The sequence below is a fragment of the Stenella coeruleoalba genome, assembly GCF_951394435.1.
Source record: "Stenella coeruleoalba genome assembly, chromosome: 8".
In the NCBI taxonomy this organism is placed as follows: Eukaryota; Metazoa; Chordata; class Mammalia; order Artiodactyla; family Delphinidae; genus Stenella; species Stenella coeruleoalba.
Window position 1 is genome coordinate 56497667 of NC_137154.1, and position 20432 is coordinate 56518098.

Here is a 20432-nt window from a genome sequence, read left to right on the forward strand (position 1 = left end):
GAGAGGCGTATGGCGGGGGGGTGGGCGTGGGGTGACCCCGAATGCCAACAGGCAGTTGGTTTTAGTTGAATTCCCAAACCAGACACGATCAGCGGCAGTCATGTGTACCAGGGGTGAGACCACAACTCTCCAGGGCCACAGAGCCCCCCGGGCTCCCAGAGCACCGAGGGAGCCCTCCTTCCTCCTGTCTCCTCTGCCTCAGTCACACCCAACCTCCATCCAATAGGCCTCCTCTCTCTAGAGGGGCGCTTTACACCACTGCCCGGGTGACGGCTGTGGGAACAGAAGAAGCCACAGAGCGTGACTGCCTGCAGCTAATTGATTTGTGTGAGTGGCTGACAGAAGGATGTGCACAGTCCCCACGGAAGATCAGGGGTGCGGGCATTCCAGGCAGAGAGGGTGGGGGGAATCCGCCTTGGCTCTCTCCGCCAGCCTGCTGTGTAGTCCCACAGCAGACTCCCTGTCTGGCCTCTGTGAGTTTACTCCAAGGGAAAGAAAAGGAGAGAGACAAGCAGGAAGGGAAGAAAGAACAAAGAGAGGGAGGGAGAGAGAGAGAGGGAGAGAGGCAAACCGTAGGAGACAGACATAAAAATAGACGCACAACAAATTAAGGTTTTTGAGCATTTACTATGCACCAGGCCCAAGTTCTCACTAAAGAAGTAGACAATAAAAAGGCAAGGGAAGAGAGGTGGACCAGAGAATGAGGTGGGGACAGAAAAAATGATGGAGGGACCCAGGCCACTTGGTACCCCCTCTGACCAGGCTGGTGACGGATGGACAAGATCAGTCCTGAATACTGGGGTAAACCTGTCTCTGAGTTAGAGGTCTGTGAGGGGGAAAGGACATGGAGCTCTTTGGACCCTAAATACTTTTACCTAATGGGAGAGGAAAACAAGGATTAGCCAGCACAGAGGCACAGAGGAGCAATGCCCACCGCAGGCAGAAGAGGGAGAGGAAACATTATGAACACCACGCATCTCCCTCCCTGGACCAGATCATCTCTGACGTCTCATGACCTTGTGCTTCAATCGAGTGTAGTTGACAGATCTTTCTCGACTTACGATGGGGTTATGTCCCAATAAACCCATCGTAAGTTGAAAATATATAAGTCGAACATGTATGTAACACACCTAGCCTACCAAACACCACAGCTTAGCCTCACCTACCTTAAACGTGCTCAGAACACTTACATTAGCCTACAGTTGGGCAAAAGGATCTAACACAGAGCCTATTTTATAATAAAAGGTTGACTATCTCATGTAATTTGTCGACTACTGTACTGAAAGTGAAAACCAGGAAGGCTGTAAGTGTATCGGTTGTTTACCCTCGTGATCGCGTGGCTGTCTGGGGGCTGTGGCTGCCGTTGCCCAGCATCAACAGAGAGCAACGTACGGCTCATCACCCACCCGGGAAAAGATCAAAATTCAAAATGCAAAGTACACTGAATTATGTATCACTTTCGCACCATCATAAAGTCAAACCATCCTAAGTTGAACCACCATAAGTGGACCATCTGTAGTTTAAACTTGTGTTCTCTGGGGATTTTCCTTCTCTTCAAACCCATCTGATAAAACCGAGTGTACAGGGAAAACTCCTGGTGATGATTCGTACAGAGGGAGCATCTTCACTCAGACGACCAAGCCCAGGAAGGTTTTCTGACCTAAGCAATCTCATTTCTGGACTGGCTCTCAATGTGGCTGTCAGGGAAAAACTAATCTTCGCCTTAAACCTGACACATCAGACACTGCTTAGACTTCCTAAGCCTCATCTGTCACTCCATAAACAACGCCATCCTGGAGCTGTGATGATCTCTAATGCATCATGGTTTATAAATGAGTCTGACCTATCACCTGGTACCTGAAAAACACATAATCAATCAGGTAAATCTGAAACACTGTAAAAATAGCTTATAGGTTACGTACCTAGTGCCAAGAAAAGCTACAAAGTAAACACACATGATCCACCAGCCAGAGATGTGCAATTAAAAGAAGGAAAAAGAAGGGGAAATGAGAGGACAGCGTAGTGCAGTGGCTTACACCAGGGGTTGCCAAACTCTGGCCCATGGGCTTTTGCGAATAAAGTTTTATTGGCACACAGCCACACCCATTTGTTTACACATCCTCTACGGCTGCTTTCCTCTACAAGGCAGAGTCCAGCAGTTGTGACAGAAACTGTGTGACCTGCAAAACCCAAAACATTTGCCATCAAGGTCTTTACAGAAGAAGCTTGCTGACCCCCAGGATACGACATGGGTTCATGCTTTGCGTTCACAGAGGCTAAATCCAGGGCGTGTTGTTTTCTGTGACCTCGGCTTTTCCACTGATAAAATGGGTTTATAATAACGATCTCCCAGGCTGAGAATTAAGTTTTTTTAAAACGTTACATAAGAGCACTTTACCCTGTTTGTCACACAGGAAGCTTTCATCAAATAGCACCTTTGTGTTACCAGCATCATTTTAGCAGATGCTGCTTCCAGGAGACACAGAAGTGCAGGGGAGGCAGGGCTGGTTGACAAACTGCACCGTGATAAATGCATCCCAGGGACTCTCGAAGGAAGGTGAGGGAAGCCCCCGCTTAGTGAGTGGCGCTCTGTGGCAAGTTCATATTGTTTCGTCTCTGATTCTTGGAAGAACTCTGTGCCATGTAACAGGGAGGATGCGGAGGCTCAGTGAAGTCAAAGCCACACAAAGCCAAGGAAAGCAAGCCCAGCTCTGTGTGCTTCAAAGCTTATACCATTAATCTGAGTGTTTGAAGATGCCAGCGGTATTTTACTTAGAAGAAGAAGAATTAGTGGTGACACAGTGGCCTGCCTCCAAATACTTGTGTTTCTGTGTCTGAAAGGGCCCTGATTTACAGGAGCTTCAGAGGAGAAAACCAGGACAAAATCTGTCCCTTTTCTGATCTCATTCTGTCTCGAGGATACATGATAATCTCAATGTGAAATGCACAAAAACACAAAAAGCAAAGTAAAAAGAATCTGAAGTCCAAAAGGTTTAACTCTGTTCTAAAAATAATCTGACAAGAAGAAAATAATATTCTATGTGTGTAGAGTATTGGTGAGTTACAAAGAATTTCCATGTATATGATTTTATTTGATCCTCACAAAAATCATGAGGTGATCATATTTAATAATACTGTGTTGTATACTTGTAATTTGTTAAGAGGATAGAGCTTAACTCTTCTCACCACACACACACACACACACACACAATGGTAACCATAGAGAGGTGGTGCATCTGTTAATTAGCTTGATGTAGTGATCATTTCACAATGTATGTGTATACCAAAGCATCAAGTTGTATACCTTAAATGTATACAATTTTTATGCCAATGAAAAAGCTGTTAAAAATAATTTATAGGGCTTCCCTGGTGGCGCAGTGGTTGTAAGTCTGCCTGCTAATGCAGGGGACACGGGTTCGTGCCCCGGTCCGGGAGGATCCCACATGCCGCGGAGCAGCTGGGCCCGTGAGCCATGGCCGCTGAGCCTGCGTGTCCAGAGCCTGTGCTCCGCAACCCGAGAGGCCACAACAGTGAGAGGCCCGTGTACCACAAAATAATAATAATAATTTATAGCATAAATGTAAAATAATATGAGATTTAAAAATAAAAAGTAAAGCACACAGAAAATAAAAAACTTCCTAAAAGTATAAAACCCAATCATATAAGGAAGTTGAGATACATGTCCTATTCTCCCATTTTACAGAGAAGAAAAACCAAGTCCTAGAACCGTAAGTGCCTTAGCCAAAGTCACAGGGCTCGCTGGCTATAAATCAGAGCTTTGGCTCAAACCTGAGTTCTCTGAGGCAAGAGTGATCAATCATGGGGCCTCAACAGAAGAAATTTACACAACTGAGTGTTTGTCAAGATGAGAAATGAAAATTACTCTGGTCCTTTTAGCAGCCAGAGTCAAAAACTTGCAGGGAAAAAATAAAAAAGCATTTTCTACCCTCAGAGGTCTGAGGGGCCCAAGCGTGACAGAACCTCTCCTATTCCTTAGATCTACAGCTAGCTTTGGAGGCCCCCATGGGCACCCACATGGGGTGTTCCCTGGTGGTGGGTCTCATCAGTGGTCATGGGCATCTGGGCAAGATAAGTGCAAGGTGTGGTGCCTGTCAGTCTTACATCTAGACACGGATCCAAGGAGAGGAAAGAGAACTCTCCCTCCTGTATTTAAACTTCTCCTGCAAGAGCGTGGGTAGCAATAATAAGGGAGCTCTGGAGGCTGGGATTCAAGTCCCCCTAACTAGTTGGGTCACCTTAGGCAAGTGACATGACCACCTTCTCCAACCTCAAGCTCTTCATCTACTAAGAGGGGTAATACTTGTATCTACCCCTGGGGTTGCTGTACGGACCAAACAAGCAAATGCATGTGAAATAAGTGTCCAAGTGTCTGGTGCAGAGTCCGCAATAAAAGCACGGTGGTTATCCCTGTTGCCACTGTCACCACCACTACCACACTGGACTGCATGACAGCACACTGGAAGAGAAGGACCACTTCTGGGACTGCTCAGGCTCCCAGTCTGACTCTTCTCACTATTTGACCCGAGTTAAGCCACCTAAGCCCTCTGAGCTTTAGTTTTCTCCTCTATCAGATGGAAATAATAAGCCCGTAATATCTGTGTAGTGGGGTCATTAGGGGGATCAAGGAAGATAATAGATATGAAAGGGCTTTGCAAACAGTGAAGTGGTGATCGCAAATGAATCAAGGTCACTGCCAGCATCACCACTGTTAGTCCGCAATGACGGAAGTGTTATCGTATTGGGTAAGGAACTAACCTGCAGAACCATTCCTATTCTTTTTTTTTTTTAACACATTTATTGGAGTGTAATTGCTTTACGCTGCTGTGTTAGTTGCTGCCGTATAACTCATTTTTGTATCTAATAGAACAATACCTTTTTTCCCCCTTTGGTCTTTTGTTTCATGATCTGGTGCTTGCTCTCGGCAACCAAGTGCATACTATATACTCATAATGGATATGATGAGACAATGAGAGCTCTCTCTTTTTTCGATCCTACTACTGTATCCCAGGAAGAGAGACTTCTGTGACATCGCAAAGCCACTAGGAGTCAGGCATTATCCTCATTTTACAGACAAAGCTGCCCTGGGTCCCAGGCAGGGACCGGACTCTCCTCTCCTCTCCTCTCCTCTCTCTCCCCTCCCCACCACACCCCAGCAGGCCAGAAGACAGAGCAGATGAGGTGCTGGTTACACATGGTGGGAGAAGCTTCAGCAAGTGACCACAGGCAGCCCTCTTCAAAAGGTCCCACTAAACAAGGCAGTAACTGACATATGCCTTGGCTAAGGGCTATAGTCTCTTAACCTAGAAGTTTCCAAAGAAATGGCACGCCCTCGAATGCTACACGCTCTCTTAAGAGTCTCCAAAGGTACACGTATTGCAGACTTAGCTCAGGATATCTCTCTCTCTGTTCTGAGGCCACTTTCATGGCCAGCTCTGACATCAGCCTGACTTCAGAGACGGCCCTGTTGGTAGAGATGTACAGGCGAGGCACACAGCCTGCCAGGGGATGGGGAAGGTAATCCCCAACCAGTCCCCAGGGCACAGGTTGAGGCCATCTTAAATATCACCTGGAGATGTCCTCCACTCCACTTAGTGTCCCAGCTCAACCCAGCTATGAGTGTGACGGGACAGCAGTCAGCGCGAGACCGTTAGCGCGAGATCCGCTCCACCAATGGTCCATCTCTCAGTGGTCCTCGCTGCAGACAGTGCTGTGAGAGGGCGGATCGTGGCCTTCTCCCTGGTGTCCCCCAGGCCCTCCAGGATCAGGCTGGCGAGTGAACTGGGGGCCCCGGGGGACAGGCTAGGGGCTGTGTCCTGCAGAGCTCCAGAGCCCTCGCCGTGGCCTCCACTGGCCAGGCCCAGGCCTTGAAGCAGCAGCAAACCTCTTCCCCGATCCCCATCTCTACGACCTAGTGGAAGCAGCGGCTCCTTGGGTCACAGTCTACGGGACCAGCCTGGTGGCCTGAGGAGCCTGTGGGCCGGCCGGGTCCTGGGCGCCTGGCTCCCTCAGTGATGGTGGCTGGGCAGGGTCTGGGGACCGGACCCTGAGGGCACTGCCACCTGAGATCTGCCTCCTCAGCTGGGCCTGGGCAGTGGCGAGAGGACCCAGACTGGGTGCTGGACTAACGCTCCCTGGCAGGGTGACAGGCGGTGCAGGGACCCCTTCCTCTTAGCCAGGGCCTGGACCTCGGAGGGCGAAAGTTGAGCCTTGGGACCTTGCCCTTTCTTCTCAGAACAGAGAATAACATTTGTTTTGGTGGAGGTTTACAGGAACATCATGACCTGACTTCAAGAACAAAGGATCTGATACCAAGAAGTTGGCAAACGAACCTCATCCCCCCCCCTCACCTTTCCCATAAAAGGGCTTTGCTGAAAGCTTTCGGGGAGTTCAGGGTTTTTAAGGCATGAGCCACCCGTCTCCTTGCACGGCCCTGCAATAAACCTTTCTCTGCTCCAAACTCCGATGTATTGGTCTCGTTTGGCCTCACTGTGTGTCGGGCACAAGGACTTGAGTTCTGTACTATGAGGACCCAGGATCTTGCAGACGTATTGACTCGATCATTCTCGTTCTTGACCACCCTGACGGTAACCCACTGTCTTGGCAGTTCCTGTAGCGTGTATAAGGGGGGCATTTTCAACAGCCAAGTGACTACCGATACAGCATAATCACAAAATGCTGTCCACGGTACAGCAGGTATGAAATCATTCTAGAAACAATCACTTTACACCAAGTTCTCCCACCCTCCCAAAAGAAAAAAAGGGAGGAAATGAGTGTAACTGATGACATTTTTGGGGTCAAATTTACGCCTGGGGTTGATAACCCCGAAATTATCTCACTCACTCCTACCAACAACTACCGGAGTTTAATGTGTCCAAGAGTGGTGTGTGTTTATAGGTAAATAAGCACTGTAAGACATACCACAAGAACAAACATTCGATTCCTGGAACATCAAAATAGCTCCTGTACCATTGTGCATTAGGTTAACTGAGAGATGGAAACAGACTAAATGGAATGGAAATGTTTCCCCATTGATGTTAACACAGTAATTACCAGGCCCAGAGCCTGATCTGCCATGATCTGAGGCCACCAGATCACTCCTTTACAGAACTCCCATCCTAAAGGCTTCTGGGCTCTGGTAGAATCAGGGCTATAATCACAGCAGTCCTGCTAGATGAAGAATCCTCCAAAATGCCTTAGAATTATTAGCTCTTCATTCACTTAGCACACTGCCCCCCTGCAACACGGCGTTGACAATTTCAGGAATTAAATGATATTTTTAAAATGAACTTCAGCACAGTGCCAGCTGTGTGAATGCCCACATTCAATCACATTGCTCAGAGGCCTGGGCAGCCTGTGAGGTGAAGGTCTCTCCCCAGGGAGCTCTCGCCCGATGCAGAAGAGGTTACTGTCAGGCCTAGGGACTCCCAGGATGGGATATATGTCAATCACTCATGGGCCCAGTGAAAAACGTTTAGGTCACCACATGTAAAAAGTAGGATACCTACACGCAGTATGATCACAAGAGTTCCAAATTATGCATTTGTAAGACGTTGCATTCAAAAATTGATGTGGGCAGTGAGGCTAGGAAGTGTCTTCCTTCCTCCTTTCCTTTCCTTCCCTCCCCTTCCCTTTATTTCCTTCCTTCCTTCGTTCCTCCCTACTTTCTGTCCTAACTTACCAACTTCCTATATCCCTCCTTCCCTCCTTTCATTCAATAAATACTATGGGTCAGGCACTGTGCCAGATACTGATGGTAATATAGTAAAAATGAAAAAAAAAACTTTATCTTTCATTGTATATTTATGCATTTTCACAAGCCACTTTTTTAAATAATAAAAAGACATTTCTTCTTTCTTGACATAAAAATAAATGTATTATTAAAAATAACTGGTTGTGAAACTTTAAAAAAACAATCATGGAACCTGGTCTATTGACCGGATAGCTGTGGCTATGAAGGATTTATTGGCAATAAGCTACCCATGATCAACGTTTTAGGGCTTTCTTTAAGGTCAGGAAATCTTAATTTTCTAGAGATATGCAACTGAAGTATTTACAGATGAAATAATATGATGTCTGGGATTCTGACTCAAAGCAATCCAATGGCCAGGTATTGATAATTGTTGATGCTGGGTGGCGAGTACATGGGGGTTATTACAGGAGCTTTCAGTTTTGCATAAGTTTGAAATTTTCTATAATAAAAGCAAAACAAAACAAAAACAAAAATTATCATGTAAAAGTAAATGGGACAAGTCTGCTGGGAAGTGCTGAGGTCCTGGGGGTGGGGGAGGGTGGAGAAAAGGAAAGTAGTTAAAAATTATTTTTAACCTTCCTCTATCTCCTCACTTAGATAGACACTATCATTGTGAAGTTTATCCAAACACAAAAACATTCTTCCCGTTTTCAAGTTCTTCGTTACAGACCCACAGCCTCTACCTCAGTGGGTCCCCACAGTACTCTGCACGGTTTGATGATGGTATTTATTCTGCCATATTATCGTTCATTTATGTGTCTGACATCTCTGTTGACTCCAGGAAGGCAGAAGTTACATCTTGCCATTCCTGAGTCCCAGTTCTTCATACTGGGCTGGGCCTACAGTGAATGCCTGGTTGAAGTGATCTCACAAAATCCTGGTACAGTTTGTAAGTTTTAAAATGTTTCCCCTAAGGGAGATCAGCTCGGTGCTTCGTGACCCCCTAGAGGGGTGGGATAGGGAGGATGAGAGGGAGGGAGATGCAAGAGGGAAGAGATATGGGAACATATGTATATGTATAACTGATTCACTTTGTTATAAAGCAGAAACTAACACACCATTGTAAAGCAATTATACTCCAATAAAGATGTTAAAAAAAAAAATGTTTCCCCTAAAATTGCAATAACTGATGTCATAGGTCAGAAAGAAAGGATCTACATATGAAGTGTAAAAGCAGATTGGCATTTTTCCCCACGTCAGAGCAGCATGTCGATTCTGCCCACACAAAGAACCTCTCCCTTTGCAGCTGGAGTAGGAATCTGTCTTTGGCCAGGTTTGCATCCAATGGAACTACCAAAGAGCATGCAGGACTGTGCAAAACCAACTACAGAAGCAAATTCCAATTCCAATGATCAAGTTAAAGACCTCTGTTCGGGATTTGAGTGGCTAGACGAACTGTCAGATATTTAGCCATCTCAAGACCCAATTCTCTTAAGACTTTAAGGGTCATTTTTATGAATGAATGGGCTAGCAATGAGACCTTTTCATTATTTATGAGATATCTTACAGTGAGAAGGGGAATTTCTTAAATCTAAACCTCACACCTACATTGCACAATGTATTATAGGAATCTCAACTCCACTGTGTCCCGAAATGAACTAAGACCTGTCCCCAGGTGACCTCTTCCTCCTGTAAAGCCTCACCTCGCTGAAAGGTGGAAACCACCCCTGTTGAGTGGTAGCATTCGCCAGGCCTGCCCTGCCCAGTACCCCCAGCAGACCAAACTACTGGGCACACCACAGGCTGGTCACATGACATACAGAGCTGCATGAGATGGTACAAGCATGATGCCTAGCAATTATCAGGCAACTGTGACAATGTGGCAAGATGGCACTGGGGGCACAGATGGCAGAACCTAGATGTCAGGTCCAGATGACGTTGAAGGCAACAACGTTAGACTTTTGGAGTCACGTGGGTGCAGACCTAAGATCTGAGAGGCATAATATTAGTGCCACCACTGTGAGGAATTTGGGGAAGCCTGAGAAGCTGAACTCAACGATCATCTCCCAGACTCACCTGGTGTCTTCAGCTATAGAAGGATCCTTTGCTTTTATTGCAGTAAAATGTCACTTGTATCAGATTTAGGAGTTTAGAGTGCTCATTTTCACCAAGCCTCAAGCCTCTGCTGGGCTAGTTCCCACCCCCACAACAATGTCAGAGTGAAATCTTTTAAGTCTGAAGCCAAACAATGCTATCATCTCTTCAAACCCTTCCATACATCCCCATCCACGGAGCTATTTTCTCTGGGTTCCAGTCCTTGTACCCTCCCCTCCCCCTCTAGGCCCAGGGTGATAACAGCTCCCCACTGTTGCCATCTGCTGGGAACTTCACCATCACCTACGGGGGGCCCTGTCCTTGACCACACCTCTATAAATAGACCATTCATTAAACCCTCCTCAGTCACCCTATTTGAATGTGCCATCTATTTCCTGCAGAGAAATACATGGACTACTTTGTAAAATAAGAATAAAGACGGGGCAGTTGCTCCTCCAGATATCAAGCTATGCTCCTTCAAAAGTGTGGTATAGATGAGGAGATAAATAGGTCAATAGGAGAGGATCAGAGGCCTTGCATATGTGCGATATGATATATGCTGGAAGGGGCAATTCAATGAATGAGGGGGAAAGAACACACTCTTCAATAAACAGTGTCAGGACCACTAGCCAGCCACATACAAAAGTAAAACCTGTACCACACACACTGGGCAGATGCTTACTTACTTATAAGCCAAGTCTAAAAACTAGGCCCTGAGTTCCTCAATACTTAGCCCACATTCAGAGACTTAAAGAATCATCGGAGTTGGGGCAAAAACAGATGTATCTCAAGAGATTTTCTGGACCAGATCCCTGCATCCTGTTAGGAAGAAGGATCGTTCCCATTTAACAGATAAAGAAACTGAAACCCAGACTGATTATATGGCTTATCCGGGTTCCCCTAAGCAGTAGCAAAGGAGACACAATCAGTAGGGCCTGGTCTCACACAGCTTTGAACTTGAAGACAAGACTCGTAACTGCTGAGTTTTGCACTGTTTTCCCCGGCAGCCCAGTTTTTAGTGCAGAGGCTTAGACACGAGTACAGACAGCTGCTGCATGTCAGCAGAGGGGGAAATAATACCTGTTCATCAGGGAGCTAATTCTGCAAAGCACACCATCTAATTGGTACCACATACACATAAATAGGATGCTCTAATCAGCAGGAAGACATGAACTGCAATCTATCCCTCGTGGACCCAAACTATAATGGAGCAAAACTGAATACGACGTACAAAGCACTTTACTTGGAAGACTGATGCTTTTCTAGGCAAGGTGTTCATTTCCAGAACAAGTTCCCACACTGTTGGACATCCAATCCCGGGAAACAATGGACACCAAACAAAGAAATGTCTGGGGCAGCTTTTCCGTATTTCTGGAGTCTGTGGGACTCTTTGCACAGTGCAAAGAGTAAAAAGCACACATTTAGAAGCAAGGCAGATCGGGGTTCAAGCCCTGCTCTGCTATTTCATAACTCTGTGACCCTAGGTAAGTCTCAGCATCTCCAATCCTGCTCTCTCGCCGGAAAGAGAAGGATAATAATAGCCCACTGGAGTGCTGGGATATTCAATAAAATAACAGAGGTAAAGTGCCGGCACATCCTCAACAGTCAACAAGCTTTAGCCGTTACTATTAGACTGATTTCTTTGTGTGGCCCGTTGTCTTGTTAAACAACATTCCCAGGGCAGCGTTCTAAAATGTGAGCAAGGCCAATACTGCTAGATTCAGCACATTGCCTCTTGGAATGCAGCCCTGCCAGTATTATTGGTCTGCAAAGTTGTTGCTTTTTTTCTTTCTTTAAATTTAGTTAATCGACAATAAATTAAAATCCTAACATTTCACATAAAAATCTGGATTTCCAGGTTCTCTTGGAACAATAAAAGGTGTGGTGACAGAATATCTGCATTCCCTTTTTGCCGCAATGAGCTGGAGCTGAATGGCAGCTGACCCCTTTAGAAGGGCCACCATGGATTCTCCACTGCCATAGTCCCTACCCAGCCCAACTGCCCCACCTGCCTGATCCTTTGCAATATCTGAGTTTGGCACTCATCCTGATGTGAAGCTTTCTGTCCCCAACCTGAAGGTAAAAAAAATGTGAATTTGGCAAATGTAACACTTTGTCAGAAGGCAACTTCTGATGTAATAACTGTGGATTTTGGAACTTGGATTTTGGAATTTGACGGACTTGAGTTTGACTGGGGCTCTGACACTTCCTAGCTGTGTGGCTTTGGGAGAGTTTGTCTCTGAAACTCAGCTGTCTCTGAATTATCCCTGAAATTCACATTTCTTCATCTGAAAAAGGGGGCTCAAACCCTTATCTCCCAAAGCAGGTGTGAGGATGAGATCAGTGAGATGCCTGTGATTTTGTTGGCTTAGTTGAAAGTAGTACATTAGTCAGAGGAATTTTTTCCAGATCTGGTCCTTCATCTTAACGAATGTGAAGTTTTCACCTGGAGCCGCTGGCTCCCACTGTCCGAATTCCATTGCGTTCCCAGAGATGAAAGGTCACTTCACTGATTGAGATGGAAACATCCTCTGGGGGACCCTTATTTTACCTACTTGACTTGGCTTGAGGGGGTGTTTTTCACACACTGTCCACAAAACAGAAGGCTATTGTGTAATCTTAACTTTGGTTCTGGAAACTAGTCACTAAACGCTCACATGATGCACATCTACACGGGCCAGATGGTACACTTGCTGGACAGTGGGGATAAAGCAGTGAATGGGACAGACGCGGTCCTTGAACCCATGGATCATACGTACTTGACTGGGCACGTCAGAACCTGGTCACCTTCCTTACATTCAGCTCCTCTATCGGTCCCACATAGATGATAAGACATTGGAGGTATGGGGCAGAGCTCCTCCCTCCAACTTTCTCCTCTTGCTGCCTCATCGATCTTATTTATTCCCTGCCCATGTCTGAAACTTTTTTTTCCTAGTTATCTCCATCAAGAGTGATGTCAAGAGTCATATGTATCTAACTAAAATCCTCACAGGTGTGGAAAAGATATGTTAAAAATATGAATGAGGGAAATTTACTGGTGGGCAATGAATGATCATATTAACATGATCATTAACATGATCATTAACATGGTCATATTAACAGTGACAACAAAAAATAATGAGCACTTATTAAACATCTGTCACTTGCCAGGCACTGCACTATCTCATTTAATCCAGCAACCACTTCCTCAAGGTATTAGAATCCCAGTTTTACAGATAAGGAAGCTGAGGCTCAGATCACACGGAGGCCCATAGTCACACAGCTGTAAATCCCAGAGTGAAGGCTTTACCCCAGGCCAGTCTGACTCTCAGGCCAGTGGGCCTCTCTTCTATATATTATCCAATATCTGCGTTAAAAATCAGTCTGTATAATTTACCACCTTATAAATTCTCTCTTCTCAAGTGGATATAATAGGAATAGTTAAAACCACTCAGCTGGAGACATGTACAATACAACAGATACATTGCTTTTTCTTTAAAATTTAGTTATCTTTAAAAGGAAAACAAAAACCTTTGGGAGACATGTTTCCAAATCTTCCTAATGAGGTATTCAGCTGATAATCCACAATGGCTTTGACTGTGGGATAAACATGGGATTGCCATCCAGACTTTCCGGAAGACATATGTAATTACAAAGACGTAGCAAAGTATGAATAACAAATTGTCTTTCAACTCCTGGCACTGAAAATTGCAGCATCGAGAGGCTTTAGGCTGGGAGGATAAGCATCACATCTGCCCCAAATACCCATTAGACTGTAGGTAAGCACCTTTCTCTTGTGCCAACTCTCTTCCCAAAGATTGGGATAAGGTGTCTGCAGGGTCTTTGATGAAGTAAAAACCCAGCCCATTGGCCCTCCTTCCTTCTCGGGCTCACCACTGCCCCCTAATGAGTTAGCCAGCTTCCGAGCTCCCAGCAGCAATTACGTTATGAATGATTCCAGGTTCTTTGTATCGGGAAGGTTTTGAAGTCATGAGATTTTAAAGCAAACAGGACCCTGGGTATTTAAATCCTGCCAGATGGGAGGAAACTTCCAGGGCTGATGGATCAGTTGATGGCACTGATAACGATGATGGTTTCACAAGTCTATACTTATCTCCAAACACGTCAAGTTGTATATATTAATTACCTACAGCTTTTTGAATGTTAATCATATCTCAATAAAGTGGTTAAAAAATGTTTTATTGGTTAGATACTGGATGTGTAATAGGCCAAGTGTGCTTCAAGACAGGTTCTTTGCCCCAAAGAAGATTTTGCTCAGAAGGTGTGGTTGAAAGTTGTGACTGTCTTACTTCTTCCCCCCAGGAACAGTCTGAAAACCAACCCCAGGTGGTCTCCTAATAAAATATATCCTGAGCAGTTAAAAAAAAAAAAAATCCTGTCAGAGACAGAAGTCAAATACCCATATGAGGCTGACCTCTGCCACCTTCCAACCATGCTCCCTAAATTCCATCGTCTGCTCCAGAACCTCATTTGGCCAAGCTCTGGGCCACAGGCCCAGGACACAAAGATGAACAGTACGGCTACTACCCTTTGGAGTTTATATTCCAGTGGAGAGACAAGTATTAACAACCAATTACTGGGTCCGTGACAAGGGCAGAGAGACATAGGAGAAGTCAAGAAAGCAGATGGGGGACTTCCCTGGTGGCGCAGTGGTTAAGAATCCGCCTGCCAATGCCGGGGACACGGGTTCAAGCCCTGGTCCGGGAAGATCCCACATGCCACGGAGCAACTAAGCCCGTGCGCCACAACTACCGAGACTGCACTCTAGAGCCTGTGAGCCACAACTACTGAGCCTGTGTGCCACAACTACTGAAGCCCACACACCTAGAGGCCATGCTCCTCAACAAGAGAAGCCACCACAATGAGAAGTCTGCACACTGCAACGAAGAGTAGCCCCCACTCACTCCAACTAGAGAAAGCTTGCGTGCAGCAAGGAAGACCCAACCAGCCAAAAATAGAAAGGAAAGAAAGGAAAGGAAAGGAAAGGAAGGAAGGAAGGAAGGAAGGAAGGAAAGAAGAAAGGAAGGAAGGAGAGAGAGAGAGAGACAGAGAGAAAGAGAGAAAGCAAGCAAGCAGATGAACATGGGCAGTTCAGCCAGATCTTGGGAGGGTTTGGGACGGTCCATGGAGGAAGTGACACTGGAGAAGCAGAGTACATTGGAAGAACCTGAGGATGCCCAGTCGGGCTGCAGCGGGGGAGCCTATGGTGGGGATAAGGCTGGTGAGGCTGCAGGGATTGGGTAAAAACGTGCTGAGGGCTCTGAACTCTATTTTGAGCTCAGCGGGAAGCCACTGATGGGCTCTAGGCAGGGCGTCCACTGTGAAAGGTGACCACAGCACAGTGGAGTAGATGGTGAGTTGGAGGCAGTGGTGAGCTGGAGTGAGCTCGCCCAGCTTGAGAGAGCCACACGTGCATCTCTTCCCAACTCCATGTCCAGTCCCCTCGTCTTGGTGGCAGGAAATCAGCCATGGTGGGAATACTTGCACGACAGAAATCAGAAAACACTTCAAATCAGGGATCCCCCTGCCTCAGAGCGCCAGTTGCTAAATATTTACCGCAGTGCACCACTGGTTTAAGAGGACAAGGATGGTGGGGGGAAGAGCGCTTAGGAACAGGAACCCGGCAGGAGAGGGGTTTTCAGGGTGGCGGCAGTGGGGATGAAGGAAAGGAGGTGAGTGTATGTTTGTCTACCAGCTGTGTAGGATGAAACGGAGAGACTCATAGGCGTCACAAATATTCCTAAGCCCCTCCCACGTCCAGGCTGTGGATACAGAAGGGAGAGGACGGACTGCAGGCCCTCAAAGAGAACACAGCCATGTGAGAACTACTTTAGTTCATGGTCAGATATGCCCACTTTCAGAATGCATTAAATCCTCTAAGATACATTCCGGCAATAATAATAACAGCAGCAGTGGCAGGTATAATACTTACTGAGTGCTCACTGAGAGACCAGCACTAAACATTATTTAATTCCTATTACTACTCAGTGGACTACGTTTTACAGATGAGAAAACTGCGGCTCAAATGATTGAGTAATAGCCTCACAGACATAGAAAACAAACTTATGGTTACTAAAGGGGAAAGGGGGGGCTTAAATGAGGAGTTTGGAATTAACAGATACACACTACCATATATAGAATAGATAAACAACAAGGGGACTATAGCACAGGGAACTATATTCAATATCTTATAATATAATGGAAAGAATCTGAAAAAGAATATATATATACACACACACATATGTAAGTATATATATTATATATACACATATATATAAAACTGAATCACTTTGCCGTACACCTGAAACTAACACAACATTGTAAATCAACTATACTTCAATTAAAAAATCAACATCTGGGCTTCCCTGGTGGTGCAGTGGTTAAGAATCCACCTGCCAATGCAGGGGACACTGGTTCGAGCCCTGGCCCGGGAAGATCCCACATGCCGCAGAGCAACTAAGCCCATGCACCACAACTACCGAGCCAGCGCTCTAGAGCCCGTGAGCCACAACTACTGAGCCCACGTGCCACAACTACTGAAGCCTGCGCGCCTAGAGCCCGTGCTCCACAACAAGGGAAGCCACCGCAATGAGAAGCCCTCGCACCGCAATGGAGAGTAGCCCTCACTCGCCACAACTAGAGAAAGCCCGCGCGCAGCAACGAAGACCCAACGCAGCCAAAAATAAATAAATAAATAAATTTATTAAAAAAAAAAAAAAATCAACACCTAAGGAAAAAAAAAATCAACACCTAACATAACAAAAAGGTTGAGAACTTTCCCTCACCACCTACTGGTGTTGGAAGCACCAATGGAGGAAGAAGATCCCTTTCCAGGGAAGGCGGCACTGAGCTCTGCTCTGAAGGACGGGAGCACGTGAGGAACTGCAGGCAGAGGGAACAGAGTGAGCGAAGGTGAGGAGGTGGGGAGACAGGACTCCCAGGCCCCTGAGTGCACCACGGTCTCTGTCACCAGTACTCACTTCTAGCCGTGCAGCACGAAAATAGCCACAGACAATACAGAAACAAATGAGCATAGCTGTGCCCCAACAGAACTTTGTGGACGCTAAAATTTGAATTTCATATAATTTACACATGTCACAAATACCATTCTCCTTTTGATTTTTCCCCCCAGTCATTTACAGTGTAAAAACTTTCCTTACACAGACCATGCACAAACAGGTGGTGCACAAGCTGTAGTTTGCAGATTCTAGTCTACACCTGAGCTGTCCAAGAGAAATAAAATGTGAGCCACAGCAGTAATTTAACATTTTCTAGGAACCGCCCTTTAGAAAGTAAAAGGAAACAAGTGACATTAATTTAATAAGAGATCTTATTTAACCCAGTATATATAAAATTTTACCATCTTGATGGGTAGTCAACATAAAAATTATTACTGGGAAGTACATCTTTTTAAAAAAATTGGTACCAAGGCCCTGAAATCTGGTGTGTATTTATACTTACAGAATATCTTAATTTGGACTGCCACACTCAATGGCTCAAGAGCCACCGGAAGCAGGACTAGACTCTCTACATTTTTCTTGTTTAATCCTTAAAACAACCTGCACAACAGACAACTGTGTGCCCGTGTTACAGACCGTGCTTTTTCCACTGGGACTCCCCACCACTGCTCCACCCCCAGCTCTGACAGTGTGGCAGGACAGCCCCTGATGACTCAGGGCAGCGTTCGTGGAGGTACAGAGTTTTCCAGTCATTCTCCAAGACCCTTCTCAGGGACTGCCCCCTGCATGTCACCTTTTTGACGAGGGCCCAGGCTGGTCGGGTCCTGGGAGTAAGTTTACCATGGCATTTGCTACCCTGCACGGGGGAGGGGCCTCATAGGAGCATATTTCTTTTGCAACTTCAACTATACAGTTGTAGGGGCTGTTCGAGACAGAAAGACTTGAATACTGTAAGAAACCTACCAGCCCCTGGCGCTCACCATACACATGCCCCGGACTGACGGGGTGCCTTGGAGTGACATGACTGGAATGTAGATTCAGTGTTCCCTCAAGCCTCACTTGGTGTGATCATCTCTCTGCTTCCAGGGCTATTTAAGGGGTTTTCGAGGGTAATGTAACCTACAGGCAATTTTATAAATTGAAGTATAGTTAATTTACAATGTTATTTTAGTTTCAAGTATACAGCAAAGTGATTCAGTTATAATACATATATACATATATATTGGTTTTCAGATTTTTTTCCATTATAAGTTATTACAAGATATTGAGTATAGTCCCTGTGCTATACAGTAGGTCCTTGTTGTTTACCAGTATTATATATACTAGTGTGTATGTGTTAATCCCAAACTCCTAATTTATCTCCCCCCATCATATCCCCTTTGATAACCATAAGTTTGTTTTCTATACCTGTGAGTCTATTTCTGTTTTATAAATAAATTCATTTGGATCATTTTTTTAGATTCTACATGTAAGTGATATCTATGATATTTGTCTTTGTCTGACTTATTTCACTTAATATGATAATCTCTAGGTCCATCCATGTTGCTGCAGATAGCATTATTTCATTCTTTTTTATGGCTGAGTAATATTCTACTGTGTGTGTATGTGTGTGTGTGTATATGTGCGTATGTATACACACACACACCACATCTTTAGCCATTCATTTACCGACGGACACTTAGATTGCTTCCATGTCTTGGCTATTGTAAATAGTGCCACTATGAACACTGGGGTGCATGTACCTTTTCCAATTAGAGTTTTCTCTACATGCATGTCCAGGAGTGGTATTACAGGATCATATGGTAACTCTATTTTTAGTTTTTTAAGGAGACTTTATACTGTTCTCCATAGGGGCGTACCAATTTACATTCCCACCAACAGTCTAGGAGGGTCCCTTTTCTCCACACCCTCTCCAGCATTTATTGTTTGTAGACTTTTTGATGATGGCCATTCTGACCGGTGTGAGGTGGTACCTCACTGTAGTTTTGATTTGCATTTCTCTAATAATTAGGGATATTGAGCATCTTTTCATGTGCCCGTTGGCCAACTTACAGGCAATTTTTACTTCTGGTCCTGCCGTTAGATGTTAACTCCACCCCCACTACTCCACAGTATTGTGCCCCAGCTGTCAGCCTCCCTGACTCCCCACATTCACTGCAAGCTCCTTGTGGACAGGGGACGTGTTCTATTCCCCCTGGGATCTCTAGGCCCTGGAAGAGTAGCCAGCAGCTGAAATACATCAAACCACAGAGATATCACATTATGGTAGATGGCTGATGAATGAATGATACAAGTCTCTTCAGAAAAGCCCTATCATTCATTCCACAGCTCTGCCGGAAGACAAAGGCCCACAGATCAGTCAACGACTAGTCACCCGCTCACAAATCTCATCTGAGATTTATCCATATGTGCTTCTCGCTTGGATCAGAGAATAATAATAATAAGGTAGGTATCATTGACATAGCTCAGGCAAAAACAAAAAGGACTACAAAAGGCAGAAACAACACTTTGGGATTTTCAGACCTGGGTTCACATCCTTATCCTGACACAGATCAGTTGAAGCACCTTAGACAAGCCTTTCCTTGGGCCTTGGGCCTTCATTTCCTATCTGTACAACGACGAGATGGAGTTCTAGCTAGTTTGGCAAAATTGGGAAGATAAAATGAGCAAATCTATGTGTGCACATCTGCAAAGGAATCCCTGCTCAATAAATGTGGTGTTTTCTTTCTTTCCTTCTGACCTTAATATGCGCGTGTATGCTAGAAGCCCTGATGCTCCCATTGGAGGGTTCCTTTACAAGCAGCTACTTCCCATGAGTCAGCCAGAAAGAGGGCACTTGATGGTGCAAGATTATTTTTGTTCTCTCTCTCTCCCTGCTTCCTTCCTTCTTCCTCTTTCCAAGAGAGTCTAAGAAAATGGTTCCTTTAAACATCTATTCCTCCTGCCAGGAGTTAATAGACATCACACCTTCCCTGATGCACATCTGTAATTCATTAGATATATGAATTGGGGCTTTGGAAATAACTTATTTATGCTAATCCAATGTGTCAACAGCCTGCTGAAATCACCTAAAATGGAGTAATTTTACGATCATTTTGATCCAAATTATTGGAAGAAAAGAAAAAGTGTGACATTCAAATGGCCTGCTTTGACCAAAAAAACAAACAAAAAACACAACTTCTTCCTTGAAGGCTTCAAATAGCCACAATTTGGCCGGTTACTGATCTTCCTTTTTGGGAGGTCTTTTATTCCTCAGGATCAAGAGTTTCATACCTCCTCTGTGTCAGATTAATAGCAATAATAATATAGTCTCTTGCTGTAACTAGATCTGACTAAAGCGGGTGGAGGTTGCTGTTTCTTTAGTCGAAAGAGAGCCAGCCTGGTGTTGAGAGAGTCAAAGTCCTGCCCTTTCCATCCCTCAGTGTCTGTGGGGGGAGGGAGGATTTGGCCCCAAGGCCAGGGGCTCCTCCAGGGCAGGACTACGGGGCAGGTCCCATCTCTGGTCCCTCAGCACACAGCCTCACCCAGAGCACCCAAGAGCAGACACTCACTGTTTGTTGAAACACTGTTCGTTCCACAGATCAAGCTTCCAGGAATGATCCCATGACTGTAATGCAATGAACCAGTAAGTGGACCCCTCCTATTTAGAAAGTGGCCCAGAGCCACTA

The 20432-nt window shown here is 45.4% G+C and overlaps 1 protein-coding gene across 1 annotated transcript in view; it reads right to left on the reverse strand.

Moving 5' to 3' along the window:
* TENM4 (teneurin transmembrane protein 4) overlaps positions 1-20432 on the reverse strand; it is a 2953681-nt gene that overhangs the window by 644265 nt on the left and 2288984 nt on the right. The gene's annotated exons all lie outside the window — the stretch shown is intronic.